The sequence below is a fragment of the Cupressus sempervirens genome, chromosome 3, assembly GCF_028749045.1.
Source record: "Cupressus sempervirens isolate cs-2001-9-10 chromosome 3, ASM2874904v1, whole genome shotgun sequence".
Taxonomy (NCBI): Eukaryota; Viridiplantae; Streptophyta; class Pinopsida; order Cupressales; family Cupressaceae; genus Cupressus; species Cupressus sempervirens.
The window spans coordinates 367,340,086-367,354,412 of NC_143120.1; the positions used below are offsets into that span (position 1 = coordinate 367,340,086).

General features: G+C 34.6%; 1 pseudogene across 1 annotated transcript in view; it reads right to left on the reverse strand.

Moving 5' to 3' along the window:
- Positions 1–335: 335 nt before the first annotated feature.
- The window catches only part of LOC149566514 (pentatricopeptide repeat-containing protein At4g30700 pseudogene), a 57,656-nt pseudogene continuing 43,664 nt past the window's right edge, over positions 336–14,327 (reverse strand). The window contains exon 2 of the transcript XR_016362211.1: positions 336–1,363. The product of XR_016362211.1 is annotated as a pentatricopeptide repeat-containing protein At4g30700 pseudogene (transcript). The remainder of the gene's footprint in view (positions 1,364–14,327) is intronic.

Consider the following 14,327-nt stretch of genomic DNA (forward strand, 5'->3'; position numbering starts at 1 on the left):
GAAGACTAAAATTAGTATATACAATACGAAGAGGATAAGATACGATGTATGACTTCAGATTTAAAATACGCAATCCTTTTTTCTTAAATTAACTTCAACTGTACTGTAATGACAGGCAGCATATGAAGACAATAAATAACTTGACATATAAAACCACATAGTAATGACTAATGAGAATATCAATACACGTGGAGAACTTTTGGTACAAATAATATCTATTACTTCAGATTTGAAATATATTGTCATTCCCATTCAACCAACTCAAACTGCACTGCATCTAATAGACTAATGCTGCAAAATATAAAGGATCAAAAACATCAAATAAACTGGACATATGATGTAAAACCACAAAAGTGATGAGAATGCCAATACATACCCAAAACTATTGGTACAAATAATGCCTCATAAGCATTTACTTTCTCCGTTTGTTGCTTGATAAAAACTTTTGGTACAAGTAATACCTCCTTATTTCTTATTTTCTCCCAAATTATTACTGCACTGAACTCCTGATAAAATTATTGGACAGAGCTGTCCACATGCATACTAAATTTGGGTGGCTGCATAGTGCAAAGTTGCAAACATCTAACCTTGCTAGTAGGGGTGGCATCCAACTTGTAAGCAACAGCACACTATATTATATGTGGTGAATTGTTATCTATGGACTCTACTTCCAATACATTTTCTAAAAATTCTACAAATTTATTTTAGAAAGGTAAGAACAGAGTTATTGTTGGTATCTAACTGCAAATCTGTGCAAGGATTGATCCCAGCGTTAGAAATAGTTGTAGAGATCGGATAGAAAGACCAAATAGTTGTAGCAGCCACCTTATTTGGGTCCAGGGTGCATTTTTTAACAAATCGTTGTTATAATTGATATGATTTTTTCGCATTCTGCCACTTTTTAAGGATTATTTGATTTGTCTTAAAGAATGTTACCTCAGCCCACTTTAAAAGGGCATAGATGAAGGAAACCTCATATGCAAGCTACTGATTAATGTGATGTACTTTCTGTTAACTCTTTTACTTAACCTCCATACTCTCTAGCAATAGAGTAGGTGTAAAAACAGATGATTCCATTGGTCTGGCACACCTGTTGGCCACCAATGTCTGTAGTCTCACCTTTTTACTGAGAGTAGTCCATTTCCTTTGGATGCGTAATATACTGAGGGATCTCCACCATTTCTCATCTTCGCCGAGTAATATTTAGAGACTACTCAAAGATTTTACAATCTTCCTGTCTCAAAGATGTTGTACTGCTTCAGATATGATTTTGTTTTTCCATAACTCACTCTGAGAGGAAGAAGAATTTAGGTTCGGCCAAGTTTCTTTATGAAACTCTCCTCGAGTCTTGTGTGTGACATCTCTGCATTCAGCACAACCAAGAACTTGAAATTTCAGATATTTTTATGAATTTCTGTACCATATTATATAAGATTGTTGTCCTACAGAAACCAACCAAACAATTTTCTCTAAGAGAATTAGACAGTCCAAGGATTTGAATTTTTAACTAAGAATGTTTGTAAACACATTAACAGTGTGTTAACTCATGTTTTGAAAAACCCTTGGTAACTCTCTCCCATAAATAATTAGAGGAAGTGGTAAAAGTATCACATCAATATTTAATTCTTTTAGAATAAAATATCATTATATTCATATTGTATTAAGAGGAAAAAGATTGTTGCAGTTCTCAGCCTGATTAAATTCTCATCTCAAGTGTAACTTTGGAAGAATCAGGGCAAAACGTTGAACAGTCACAGAGCAAAGATTCAAAGGTATGCCTGAGATTGGTTATGTTTCAAAATTCTTTGTCAAGAATAATACAAATGTGAAAAATGTTGATTCCTAAATCCTTTATGAAAGGAATATGCAACTCGTGTGGTCTCTTGTGAAAAAATATAACATTATTCATGGGAGGACTGCTGAATTTATTTTTCCATCAATATCTTATCTACCTCCTTTTAGCCAAAGATTCATTCAAAGAGGCTCATACTTTTCTAGCCTGTAAATGGTCATATTTAGCTTTTTCAATCTCTCTCCCCTCCATCGTAAATAATCTTTTTTTTCTCCATTTTTTGTTTGCCTAGTTTCCAATTCTGTTTCGTTTGTTTTTGCCTTCAATAAGGTTACAACAACAACTTCCTAGTTTTTCCCCTTAACCTAAATCAATGCATTTTCTTATCTACTGAATTTATTTTTCCATCAATATCTTATCTACCTCCTTTTAGCCAAAGATTCATACAAAGAGGCTCATACTTTTCTAGTCTGTAAATGGTCATATTTAGCTTTTTCAATCTCTCTCCCCTCCATCGTAAATAACCATTTTTTTCCCATTTTTTGCTTGCCTAGTTTCCAATTCTGTTTCGTTTGTTTTTGCCTTCAATAAGGTTACAACAACAACTTTCTAGCTTTTCCCCTTAACCTAAATCAATGCATTTTCTGAAAAGTTTCTTGAAGTAAATGTCATCCCTCTTAGATCTGCCACATTTAAGGGACATAATAAAGTGGTTCAAGATTTCTTATTCATGACACAACTGGTAGAAGTTTCCAAATTTAATAGCAATAATGCCCTTCGTTTGCATTGAGAATTCAAGTCAGTTTTTGAGACAAAATGCCTGTGTGAGAATTAATCATAAAGCTGCAGTTCTCTATCAAAATCAGTCCAAACTTCAAAACCAACAGCAGAGACAATGATAAAACTAAAATCAGCAAAAGAATGGTTATCAGCATAGTATCTGGAGCAGTAATTTGTTTAGGCTTCATGCTAATCATTCATATTTATAAGAAAAGAAATAGTATAAAGAGCACGTCCTTCACAGCTAATGATGCCATATAATTGACGAATATAAACATAATTTCAAAAGTGCTTAAGCCCATTGATCGATGAAATAACCGATTGAGGGACATTAGCTTTGGTGGCCGCCATGAATAGGACTATTGAATGATACCACCAATGCCTAGAAAGTTAGGACATCAATGTGCAAACAAAAATTGAGAGGGCCTCCTACAAATCAGTTGTAGAATGTTGTGATGATACTGAAATCAAGTGGTTCTTTTCGGCAGGTTTTACATCTGTAGACTTTATTTTATGAGACATCACAAATGGGTCTAGGATTTTATAAGTTCCTTCTGCGAGGCTAGGTAGGACTCCATTCCTATTTCAGTGGAGTGATGACAAAAATTCAGAATTATTTTACGTATTTGAAGGACTGCACAATTTATGTCCTCAAAAATTAGGTTCAAGAATTATCAAACTGCCCGATATGCTCTGCAACTTATATCTGCAGAATAAAAATTACAGGCTTGTGTTAGCATCGGTTCCTTTGGAGAAGGTCTTTGCAGTGTGTGGAAAGGAACATGAGTTTAAAGCACTTGAGTTTGCACTCTTTGTATGTGATTAGATTGATATTTATGGATCTATCACAGACCCTGGTTACACAGAATGGACTATATATTTTTTTTGCAATCAAGCAAAGGTCATACTCCTCTGTGAGGAAGAGTATATTATCATATGATTTGATGCAGGCAATCCCATCTAAAACACAAGCTGATGAATGTAAAGTATCATAGATCGCTGCAATAGATTCCTCAAGTGTCACCACTCACTGTAAATGGTGTGAATGTCATAAAAAGAGATGAAAATGGTGTCACATGCAATGAATTTTCAAATCCTGAGAATAATGATAAATTTGTTCAGACAGATTGGAATAGTATGCCTTCACCAAACATTAGCTTAGAGGTGGTTCAGGTTCTTGCAGGTGCTCTGCCAAAGATTGCCCTTTACATTCTAATGAACCATAGAGAAGAATCGCTCCTTTTGATAATTTGTGTAATTGAATGTCAGCCTGACAGAAGTACTCATGATTCCTTGACACGTACTGCGTTCAACTTAATAAATCAGCCCTTTTCAAGCCCAAATTGGTTCCCACTTTTTAAAATCCTGATTTTGGCTGTCAATTTTGATTGGGAAATTTTTAATTAGGATCTTGCATGGATCAATGATCTGATCTCTGCTGTAGATTTGTCAAATGATTTGGGTCTCAATAAAAGCCTTTGTTGAAGCAGTCACCGCTGTCAACATCTGAGATCAATTTCAGTACTCAAACCTTCCGCTATTTGGAGTTGGAATGGAAACTACAACAGTTGGAGAACCTGTTGAAATGGACACAACAAGGGGAGATTCATGGCACAGTCCATCAATAGAATACAGTGCAATTGGAGAAAAATCAGTTTTAATTTAGGCTTCACAAATTCCTGTGTCGGAAACGTCTTTGCTATGGAAATCCAAGTCAAGGTGAATTTCCCATGGCAGCTAGTCCCCACATAGTTCTAAACATGCTTACTAAATCTAATCTAGAACAAGCAGCATTAGATTTGTGCCAATGAACAACTATATTCAAGCCCGTGACACAGACAGAGAGACTTCTGGTGTATCCTTACAAGGCAAATGGAAGTGTGGCATATCAGCTAAAAGGAGAAAATGGTCAGAGGAAGCCCACATTAGATTGGTTTATTCGCAAGGGCACCTTTGTACTTGCACGATCAATGTGCTCCAAAAAGCAGCAAACATATTATTATTGGATGAAGATTTTGAAGCTGTTGTGGGAGACTTTGGATTGACAAAGCTCTTAAATCAGAGAGATTCCCATTACTGTTGTCCAAGGCACTGTTAGCCAAAAAGCTCTGGAATACCTGTAGGAAGGGTAATCGTCATAGAAAACTGATGTGTTTGGCTTTGGAATATTGCTTTTGGAACTCATTACTGGACAAAAAGCTCTGGATTTTAGTCATGATTCTAAGCAGTAAGATGCAATGCTTGATTGGGTTAAGAAGCTCCATCAGTAGAGCAAGTTGGATCAAAGCATTATCCAAATAATTTTGTGACTCTAAGCCCAATAGATAAAGCACTGGACTATCCAGAGATTCTAGAGTTCCCTACATCCCGGGATAGAATGCAGGCTCCAGAAAGAGCCAATGGTACCTCATGTTTTGAAAAACCCTTGGTAACTCTCCCCATAAATTATTAGAGGAAGTGATAAAAGTATAACATCTATATTCAATTCTAATAGAATTAAATATCATTATATTGTATAAAATAATCAAACATAAGTGATGTCACTTTGGGTTAGGCGGAATTCAGTTACAATGATTTCACGGTTTCACATATCAAATTTATTAATTCTTTAAGAATTAATTATTATTACAATGTACAAAAACAAATATTGCACCTAATTGTATAAGAACTCTCGTGAAAGTAAAAAGTGTAAGTGGGAAAATTAAAATTGGAAGAAAATCATTGGAAGGAAACGTAAAGGAGTTGGGTAAGGGGAGGTTATCGGTAGTTACCCAACTGCTTAAGAGGAATTCTTTAAAAGGGGAGGTTTTTATTGTAAGAGGGCTTCTCTCCTGGGGAAAAAAGAGATTTTGTAACCTTTCCCATATGTTTATTCTACTTTGAAAAATATATGCATCAATGAATATTTTCTTTCCCTCATTAATTGATTTCTTTTCCACAGTTTGTGCTATGGCAAGGAGTGTTTGTGAGTCACCTTTTGGAGGAATATTGATAAACTTTGTTTTATCAACATTTGAAGTTATTCCTTTGGAAAATATATAGGAATATCTGCAGTCTATGTGTTGTGGATCAGAGTTACTAGCCTTGGACTTGGCTCAGACTCGGCCAGGCCCAAATCAGGCTCGAACTCTAACTCGACGGCTGGACTCGATAGTTAAAAACATATGAAATTCAAAGATTTTTAAGGATTTTAAGTTTTTTTGATGCGTCATTCAACCAATTAACATCAAATACACAATATTCGAGATAAATAGAAGCTACTTGGCACACATCCACAACTTTTCATATATTACAATATAACTACGAATTTTTGAAAGAAATTACTTAAAGTTAAACTAAATAACATAATAGAAATAGAATGTCACTATCAAATGTCTATAATATTCATGGAATATACAATCCATTGAATCAAAAGTCCAAAACATATATCAAAATAAAGGCTCATAGTAGCCTATGTCCTCCTACGATTACGCCTAACATAGGTCATGGAAAACTCTAGAGCCATCATCTCTCCCTATGTGAAGTTGAACCTTAGTGACATGCTCATCATGATCATCCTCCTCATCCTCATACTCACCCTCATAATCCTCATCATAAGAGTCGGATCCATCACTCTCAGCCTCAGGGTCCTGCATTGGGTCTCCTCGTACTCTAGCCTCCTCCACTGCCATTGCTTCTGCCTCTCGATCCACCTAATCGACCGACTCCAAGTCTTCAACATTGAAGACAAGATCATCAACTTCTAGCTTTAAATTGACCTCAAATAGCCAAGACAAGTTGTGCAAGATAACACTATTGAAGGCATGGTGAATCCTGAACATTGGCTAAGCCTGGAATTTTTTGAAAACCCCCAAAATCTAGAATTTGTATTTTAACTCTTATGAAGTTGAAACCTATCTCAAACATCCTAGTAGTATTTATACAAATATAAGATAAACTTAAATGTTATCTTTGTATAAATTCTCTGGCCCTTGAGCTGAAAAACTTATTATTTTTTGTTGGTTGATGGCAAAGTCCGACTAGTAGGACTTGGCGAGTCAGTCGAGTCACCTACCTCAGTGAGTTAGCCAAGACTCAGCCAAGTCCAAGTCCACAAGCAGTTTGCCTAGTTTTCCTTGGCTTGCCTCGGGACTCGTCGAGTCCTTGCCAGACTTGCCGAGTCTTGTAATGCTATTGTGGATATTCAAATATTTCTCATATATGTGAGCATCTATTTCAATTTTCTTTATTATTTCAAATTTATTAATAGCCTTTGTGCCATTAATAAATTATAGCATTGGTTGCAATTATTTATTTCTTGGAAAGGAGAAATTAAATTAGATATACAATTGCATTTGAGGGAGCTGCCCCTTTTGAAGCGGAGGAAAATCATTCTTTCCATAATAATTTATCTGATTTTTGCAAGGATTTGTCATTTTCCATTGGGAAGATTTTTGAAGAAGGCACAGTGTCGCTTGGCCATTTCATTTGCTAACACGGTGTTAAAAAATCAAGAATGGTTTACAAGATTGCTTTGCAGCAAACTTCTTTTTAATCAAGAGAAGGAAAACTAAAGGAGAATTAGTACAATACAAAGAAACAAAAATTGAGTTCCTATACTACACTAGAGACAAACTAAGCATTTTAGGAAAAAGATGCAATTTCTACAATGTAACAGAGGCACACTTAGTTCTCTTAAAAAAATTATATCTTATAAGATGGACGCAACTATTATCTGAACTTATGGACAAATAACTAATTGGAATTGTGTTTAACTTATATAGCACTTGATTCCATATTGGCAATATTTGCCTGCAAAATTTACAATCGCTATTATAGCACCAATTAAAGAAACAATACCTAAAATGAATAGGGGAATAGATACACAAGAAGATAGGAGTTTTTTCAAATAATATGTTGACAAACCCATTCAACCAAAATGCTAATTGGTTTATGGAATGTAATTTCAACATCCATCTTAATGTTCGCAGTCTCCCCCTTCTGGAAATAACACCCCTCCCAAAATAACTATTTTTGCCATAAAGATCTCTCATAAATAGATAAAGTAATTTTTTATTGCTATTACAAAAAATTACTTCTCGAATGCAATTTCAACATCAGCCTTAATGAGATTCATGATGGCATTGATGGGTGTTTCTACTGTGTGAGCTAGGGTTGTCGTGCCCTAGTTCAACTCCTTCCTCGTTTGCTCTTGTGCTTAGGAGCCTTCTTGGTGGCTTTGGGATTGTTATCTACTATGAAGGGGCTTTGACTGATCTTCGTGTGGAACAAGGTGTTTGCCACAGGTATGGGGTAGGGTTTGAGTTTGACGGCCCTCGTTTGGGTGTTGTATGTCATTTGAGTGTTGTGTGAGTGGAGGGTAGCTTTGGTTGTGTGGGGTGTTTTGTTATTTTAGGTGTGGGGTTGCTATTCGGTGGGGTTTGGTTTTCTTCTTGGATTGTTTGTGTGGGCTCTTTCGTAGGTCGTGCATGGCTCTGCATGTTGGATCCTCAAGGTTGGGTGAGGCCTTTAATTAGCCCTTGCTTGGAGGCTCCACCCCTCTCGATTTGCATGCTAACTAGGGGGTTACAAGGGATACCAAAGTTGCAAATGGAAACTCTTGTCATGGGGAGAGAATCCGACGGCCAAAGATTAATGGATGCTTAGCTCTAAGTGAGTAGACGCCGGTTCTTATAATTCAACCAGAGATTGTGGAAAATAATATTAACTACTTAACCTCCCATGCCTTGATCTACAAATTTATGGAATCCGGGTTTTACTACCCTTTCTTAAATCATGGGCTTAGTGCACATGGAATCCAAAGGGTCAAATGGAGGACATGTTCACTACGAATAACTACTTTTTGGTTATATTTTCTTGCATCACTAACAGAAATAAGCCTTTCGAGGGTGGCCCTTATTTCTACAATCAAGTGGGGTTGTTTATCAATCCATGACACGTAGGCTTCAATCTAGCAAAGGAGTTTCCATCTAGGATTCCTATCTGGGTAGAGCTCCCTTGGTTCCCTCTCGAGTCCTGGAGGCATGATATCTTGCACTCAATGGCTCTTTTGCTAGGCAAACCAATTGGTGCCTCAAAGCACACAATGGATAAGAAGGTAATCACTTATGATCACCCTTGTATTGAAATGGATTTAAAGAGGCCTTTACCAAATTCTATAGAGATCCTTTTGGGTTGCTCATCTCGGATGCAACAGATAGACTACAAACTCTTCCTTTTCACTATCATTATTGTCATGTGTCCTAAAATGAAGCCCTCTCGGTCCATCTAGAAATGAACCACTCCGTGTAGTGCCTGCCCCTAGTTTACATTCAGTTATTATTGCCAAACTCTTTTAGGCCAATTTATGTTTATGTTTGATGATTAGTAGCATTATTTTCCAGATTATTGGATATTGTTTTCATACTTAGTTGATTTTATGATGAGACTACTTTGGTACTAGTTACTTCATGTATGCATGATTGTACTTTGATGATGATTATTCACAGTAATTTTAGTTAATTGATGATGTTAGTTAGATGGATTATTTGTACGTGTTTTATATGGATACTTACCCCATACTGCATGTGTATGGTATGCGTGTATGTTTTCTTTATGTATGACGTTTCTAATGTGGTTAAGGAAGGGAGTCATAATCACCTGCTAGTCGGGATCTACACAATGTACCACTTCTTCTCATTGCCTATTTAGTTTAGAATATATGTGTTTGTACATGCGTGGATTTTATGCAGATTGCACGTACTGGGTATCAACTTCCCTGAATTGCCTAGATGAGCGTACCCTATCGCAATATCTCAATGGTAAGCGGGGAGATAAATTCTGGAGTCCAAATCCTAACCTTTAAATCAATTGTCTTAAAAAATTAGGACAAGTATCTAAGATGATTACCCTTTTAAATTCGTCATATGACGTAAATTCGTGATTATAACCCTTGAGTTTGCTCTTGTATGTGGTATTTTATGATGGGTTTTCGTATTTCATCTTGTAGGTCTTTGGTGATTTTTCTATTAATTAAGTCAAATTAAAAGATTAGTTAATTATTTAATTTAATGGAAAATTGATAAGATAATTTCAATATTTAATTAATTGGGAAATTAATTAAATTCAAAGAGAAAATTATAGTTCTAATTTTAGAGCATAATAATATTTATTTAATTTTAATAATGATATATTTAGGAGATCATTTTTAAATAAATGCTAAATATTATTATTACTTAAGTTAATAAATATTATATTAAAGAGGCTTTGAAAATTAATAAGAGAGAGTAAGCAATTATTTAATAAAATTTATTTTAATTAAATTGCATAAAACTTATGCATGAAATTAAAATATAATAAATTCATTTAAAAGAGAAAGCAAATAAATTTAATAAAGATATTTTATATTGCAAAAAGCATGCATGAAAACATAAAAGATAAGTAAATAATTAGTTAAAAGATTCTAATCAACGAGTTCCCTCGTGTGATCGCACAATCAGTGCCTCGAATTTAGGGGAGAACTCCATATCAGAGATTGAGAGTTCATTATCCAGTAATCGGGATTTTAGAGAAGGGATTTTTCAGAGAGAAGGTTCTGAGAGAAAAGGAAAAATTCTCTCACAATCTTCAGGTGGTTGTGTATTAGCATCAGAATCAGGTAGGATCTTGTGCTTTATTCGCTTGATAAATTATGTAATTCAATATTCCTGTCTACATTGTGTTTGTGGAATCTGTTTTCCAAAATTCGTTTATGATGAATCTTTCATGGTGAGTTATTGATATTCATATCGAATTTTCTATCGGTATGTGAGGATTGAAAACTAGTAAAACCCTCGCTCTGTAGATTTAAAAGTTGTTAATTAAATCGAGAAGGGTTTTGAAAAGAAATGGAAATTTTAGATTGAAAATTTGACTAGTTTGTCTAGGTTTCCCTATCAGACTAAATTCGCAATGTAAAAAATATATATATACATATTAAAAATGGATTATGAAAATGTGGTTTGATTTTTATTTAAAAAAAAGATTGAATTGAATTCATATTAATTGGGGGGCAGGGGTTGGGGTGAGGAGGCAGTTTTAAATTTATAAAAGAAATTATTAAGGGTGGGGGCAAGGCCACCAATCCCCACGCCCCAACCCCCTGCCACGGCCATTAAAGCTTTGCGTGTGGCAAGTGGTACTGTTGCACGCAACAACAGTAACACTTGCGGCCGCAAGGGTCAAAGGCCAGCAGGCTTTTATTTTTAACAACGCGTCTCCTTTTTTTGTATTTGATTTTTAAAAAAATAAATAAATTATTTAAAAGTTTTAAATTATATTATAATTTATTTATTAAAATTTTAATTTAATTAAAATTTATTTATTTTTAAATACGATTTAATTAAATGTTAATTTAAATAAGGTTTCATTAATATATTTATTTAATCATTTACTAATATATGATAAATAATTATAGAAAGGGTTATTATTGAAATATAGTTATAGACAATTAATTTAATTAATTTAGTTATTAATTAATCAATTGTGGGAATTTCTATTTAAATTTTAATAATATTAAATAATTGCCAATTAATTATTTAATAATTATTACATAAAATTTAAGAGCTTTTTTAGAGATAATGTTGTTTCACGGGTTATGGTAACATTGTATTCACCCTTAGATGTGAAAATGCGTTAAGCTTATGGGGAAATATAGTAAACTTCATCAGACAAAAAATGTACGATGGAATGGAAACTTAAACCTTACTGTTAACTTAGACTGTATGTCTTCAAAATCAAACCAAACTATGAAACTGCACTGTTATCTGTATGTCATCTTATGTTTTGGGGTTTGGGTTGACTAGAGTGTTGACCAATCCTAAGATGTTTACCAGAGGCTCAGGGGTTCTGTGTTTGTGATGTCATGATAATGATTTGATCTTGATCTTTTAAACTCAATCGTGGTAATGTGTCTGGTATGCTCTATGATGAGTTTGGATCTATTGTTCATTATTGCTTTTCAGTGTTCTTGGGTGAAACTAAGATGAATGGTATGACATATTTGACTTAACCTTTGAGTCTTCGATCAGTTATTTTGGGATGCTTTGCAGTTGCTTGTAAAAGACTGAGGGGTTATTGTGAATTATCTTTTGATGCTTTCCAATCACTTGTATAGGACTGGGGTGAAAATTGTGATTCTTTGATTTGTACTTTAATGAGCCTAGGGTAGGTAATCTGTATGTTAAGTTGGGAAGTGGCTTGCAATGGAGGCCGGGGCCCAAAGTGGCTGCCAAGGTAACCCATTGTAAGTAGTTAATAAGTGAAAACACTAGACTAAATGAGAGTAAAATGAACCTAACAAGAGTCTTGTCTTTCCTCGCCCATGCCTCGTTAATAAGTGAAAACACTACACTGAATGAGAGTAAAATAAACCTAACAAGAGTCTTGTCTTTCCTCGCCCATGCCTTGAGTGCTAGTGCAGAATAGGATGGGAGTAGAGAGGACGATTGGTTGCGACCATGCATCATTAGTATGCCTTGTCAACATGAAAGGATACTAGTGCCACATAGAGTCACTAGGGGGCCGGAGGATTAAAAGACTAGCCGGGTAACCCTAGAGTTGGTTTGTCGATGACACTTGCCCACTAGCAGTATAGATTTCCTATGTGTCTTTATTTGCCTCTAGGTTTGGATGTCTATTTATCTTGTAACCTTTCAGTTAGATTACTTTTAGGGATTTCCTTGACATAGATATTACATTGATTTTTGGGATTGATATCTTGTGTGAGACTTGAGACTATCTCCTCAGCACGGTGGGAGTGGACCTTTTCGGGTTACCATGAGGTCTCATGGTAGTGCTTTTTACTTTTACCATTGAAATCTGTCCGTAGCTGCTATGGCTGGAGTTCCTTGTTCTGTATTTCCTTTCATTCTATCTTTGTGTATTATGATGGATGGTTATATCTATATGATGGATGATTTTACTTATTGTATTCTATCTTGTTTCATGGATTCGAAAAGGATGATGTAATCTATTTTATACATGTATATTCTTTTAGCCTTTCATACCCTATGACATGTACAGTGGATGATTGTGCATTGTGAATTTATTGTCAAGTGGCATTCAGAGCAAATGTATATTTTTAAAATGGACAGGACTTGTAGTTATTCTTTCATGTCGATGCATTATTTATTAGACTTAGTATTATTTAAATTTAAATGTGACTCAACGTCTTGGGATCCTTAAGGAATGTAATCTGTTATGTTTGCTTATGTATGATTGTATGTTATTGCTTCCGCTACTTTATGATTGTTGTTATATGTTTTTTTTTTTTTTAAAAGAATGTTTGGCAAACTTAGTAAAACTTTAGGTTAATTCTTTTGGATCCCTTGGCGGGGCGTTACACTCCAGCCTCCTCTGAAGCAAGATAAAGGGAAAATTCCTTTGGTGGAGGAAAAGGAAGGGTTTGTTCCAGTTATGGCTCCTGGTAAAGGGAGAGGTTAGAAAAGAACGTTGAAGGATAGCCAGATGGATGAGATTTTTAATAGCTTTGAGGCCCTAAAAGAACTAGATCAATTTGATGACGCCCTTGTTGGACTGCCTATGGGCTAGAAACCCATGACTATAGAACAAATTCCTGGAGAGCAAGAAGTTATTCCTCCTTTTAATTCTCAGGCTATAGAAAACGGATACTCATATAGCTACAGATGCCAATGTTTAATTGTTGAATGTTTCTAAACTAGTGGAAAGGATTTTGGTTATGAGGGGGCAAGTATCAAAAGCTCTTTGGTTGGTACTAAAAAGGAACTTCAAGATGTTGGGAAAAGGAAAGGTCCTTCTCTGGCTTTAAGGGTGTAACAAAAATACTAGAGAAGTGTACCCTTGATAGGCCTCCTAAGGTGGGAAGAAAGAAAATCAAGAGGAAGTAAACCTGATGGGTGAGAACCTAGTTGAGTTAGGAGCAGTCAAGACTATTGACTCACACTTTTCTCAATCCCAAAAATGCTTGTTCTCTCATGGAATGTTAGGATGTTGAATAACATCCCTAGAAAAAAAGCTATTTGGAATTTTATTAGAACTCACTCTCCTAATGTTGTTTTCATCTAGGGTACTAAGTTGTCAATGGACAAAATACTGAATTTGGCTAGTGGAAATTATGCGAGAAATTGTCTATGGAATTTAAAAGAGATATTTGTTCTATGGACCTTATTAATTTAAGAAAATCGGAAGAAATAACACTTAGTATGTTCTTGTGTGGAAAGTTTTTGGCAAAAACTTTAGATCTAGAAACCCTAGGTTTGGATTTTAAAGAAAACTATGATTGTTGGATCTATCAAACCCCCATCTTGCTATTAAGGAAATCCTACAAGGAAATAAAACATTTAAAAGAAATATGAAGAAAATAATCAGCTTCAATATATATATATATATATATATATATCTTGATTGAATATATTTAATATTCAACTAAAATTATAATATTATGCTTTAGAATCTATTGAAGAATTGAAACAAAAAAATTTATAAAACAAATATATATATATATATAGTTAGTTAGTTAGTTAGTTAAAAACCTATCAGATTATAGTAAAATTATATTGAAAACAATAAATATTATTATATATTTTGTTTTCAAAAAACTGTTCAATAAAAAAAAAATTAAAAAAAATTAGGAATGGGTTAAAATATTAATAAGACAATTGTGTTCCTTGCTCATGCTTTGAGCACTGGTTCAGACTAGGATAGGAGTGGGAGAAGATGTTTGATTGAGGTTTTGCATAGTTAGTAAGCCTTGTTT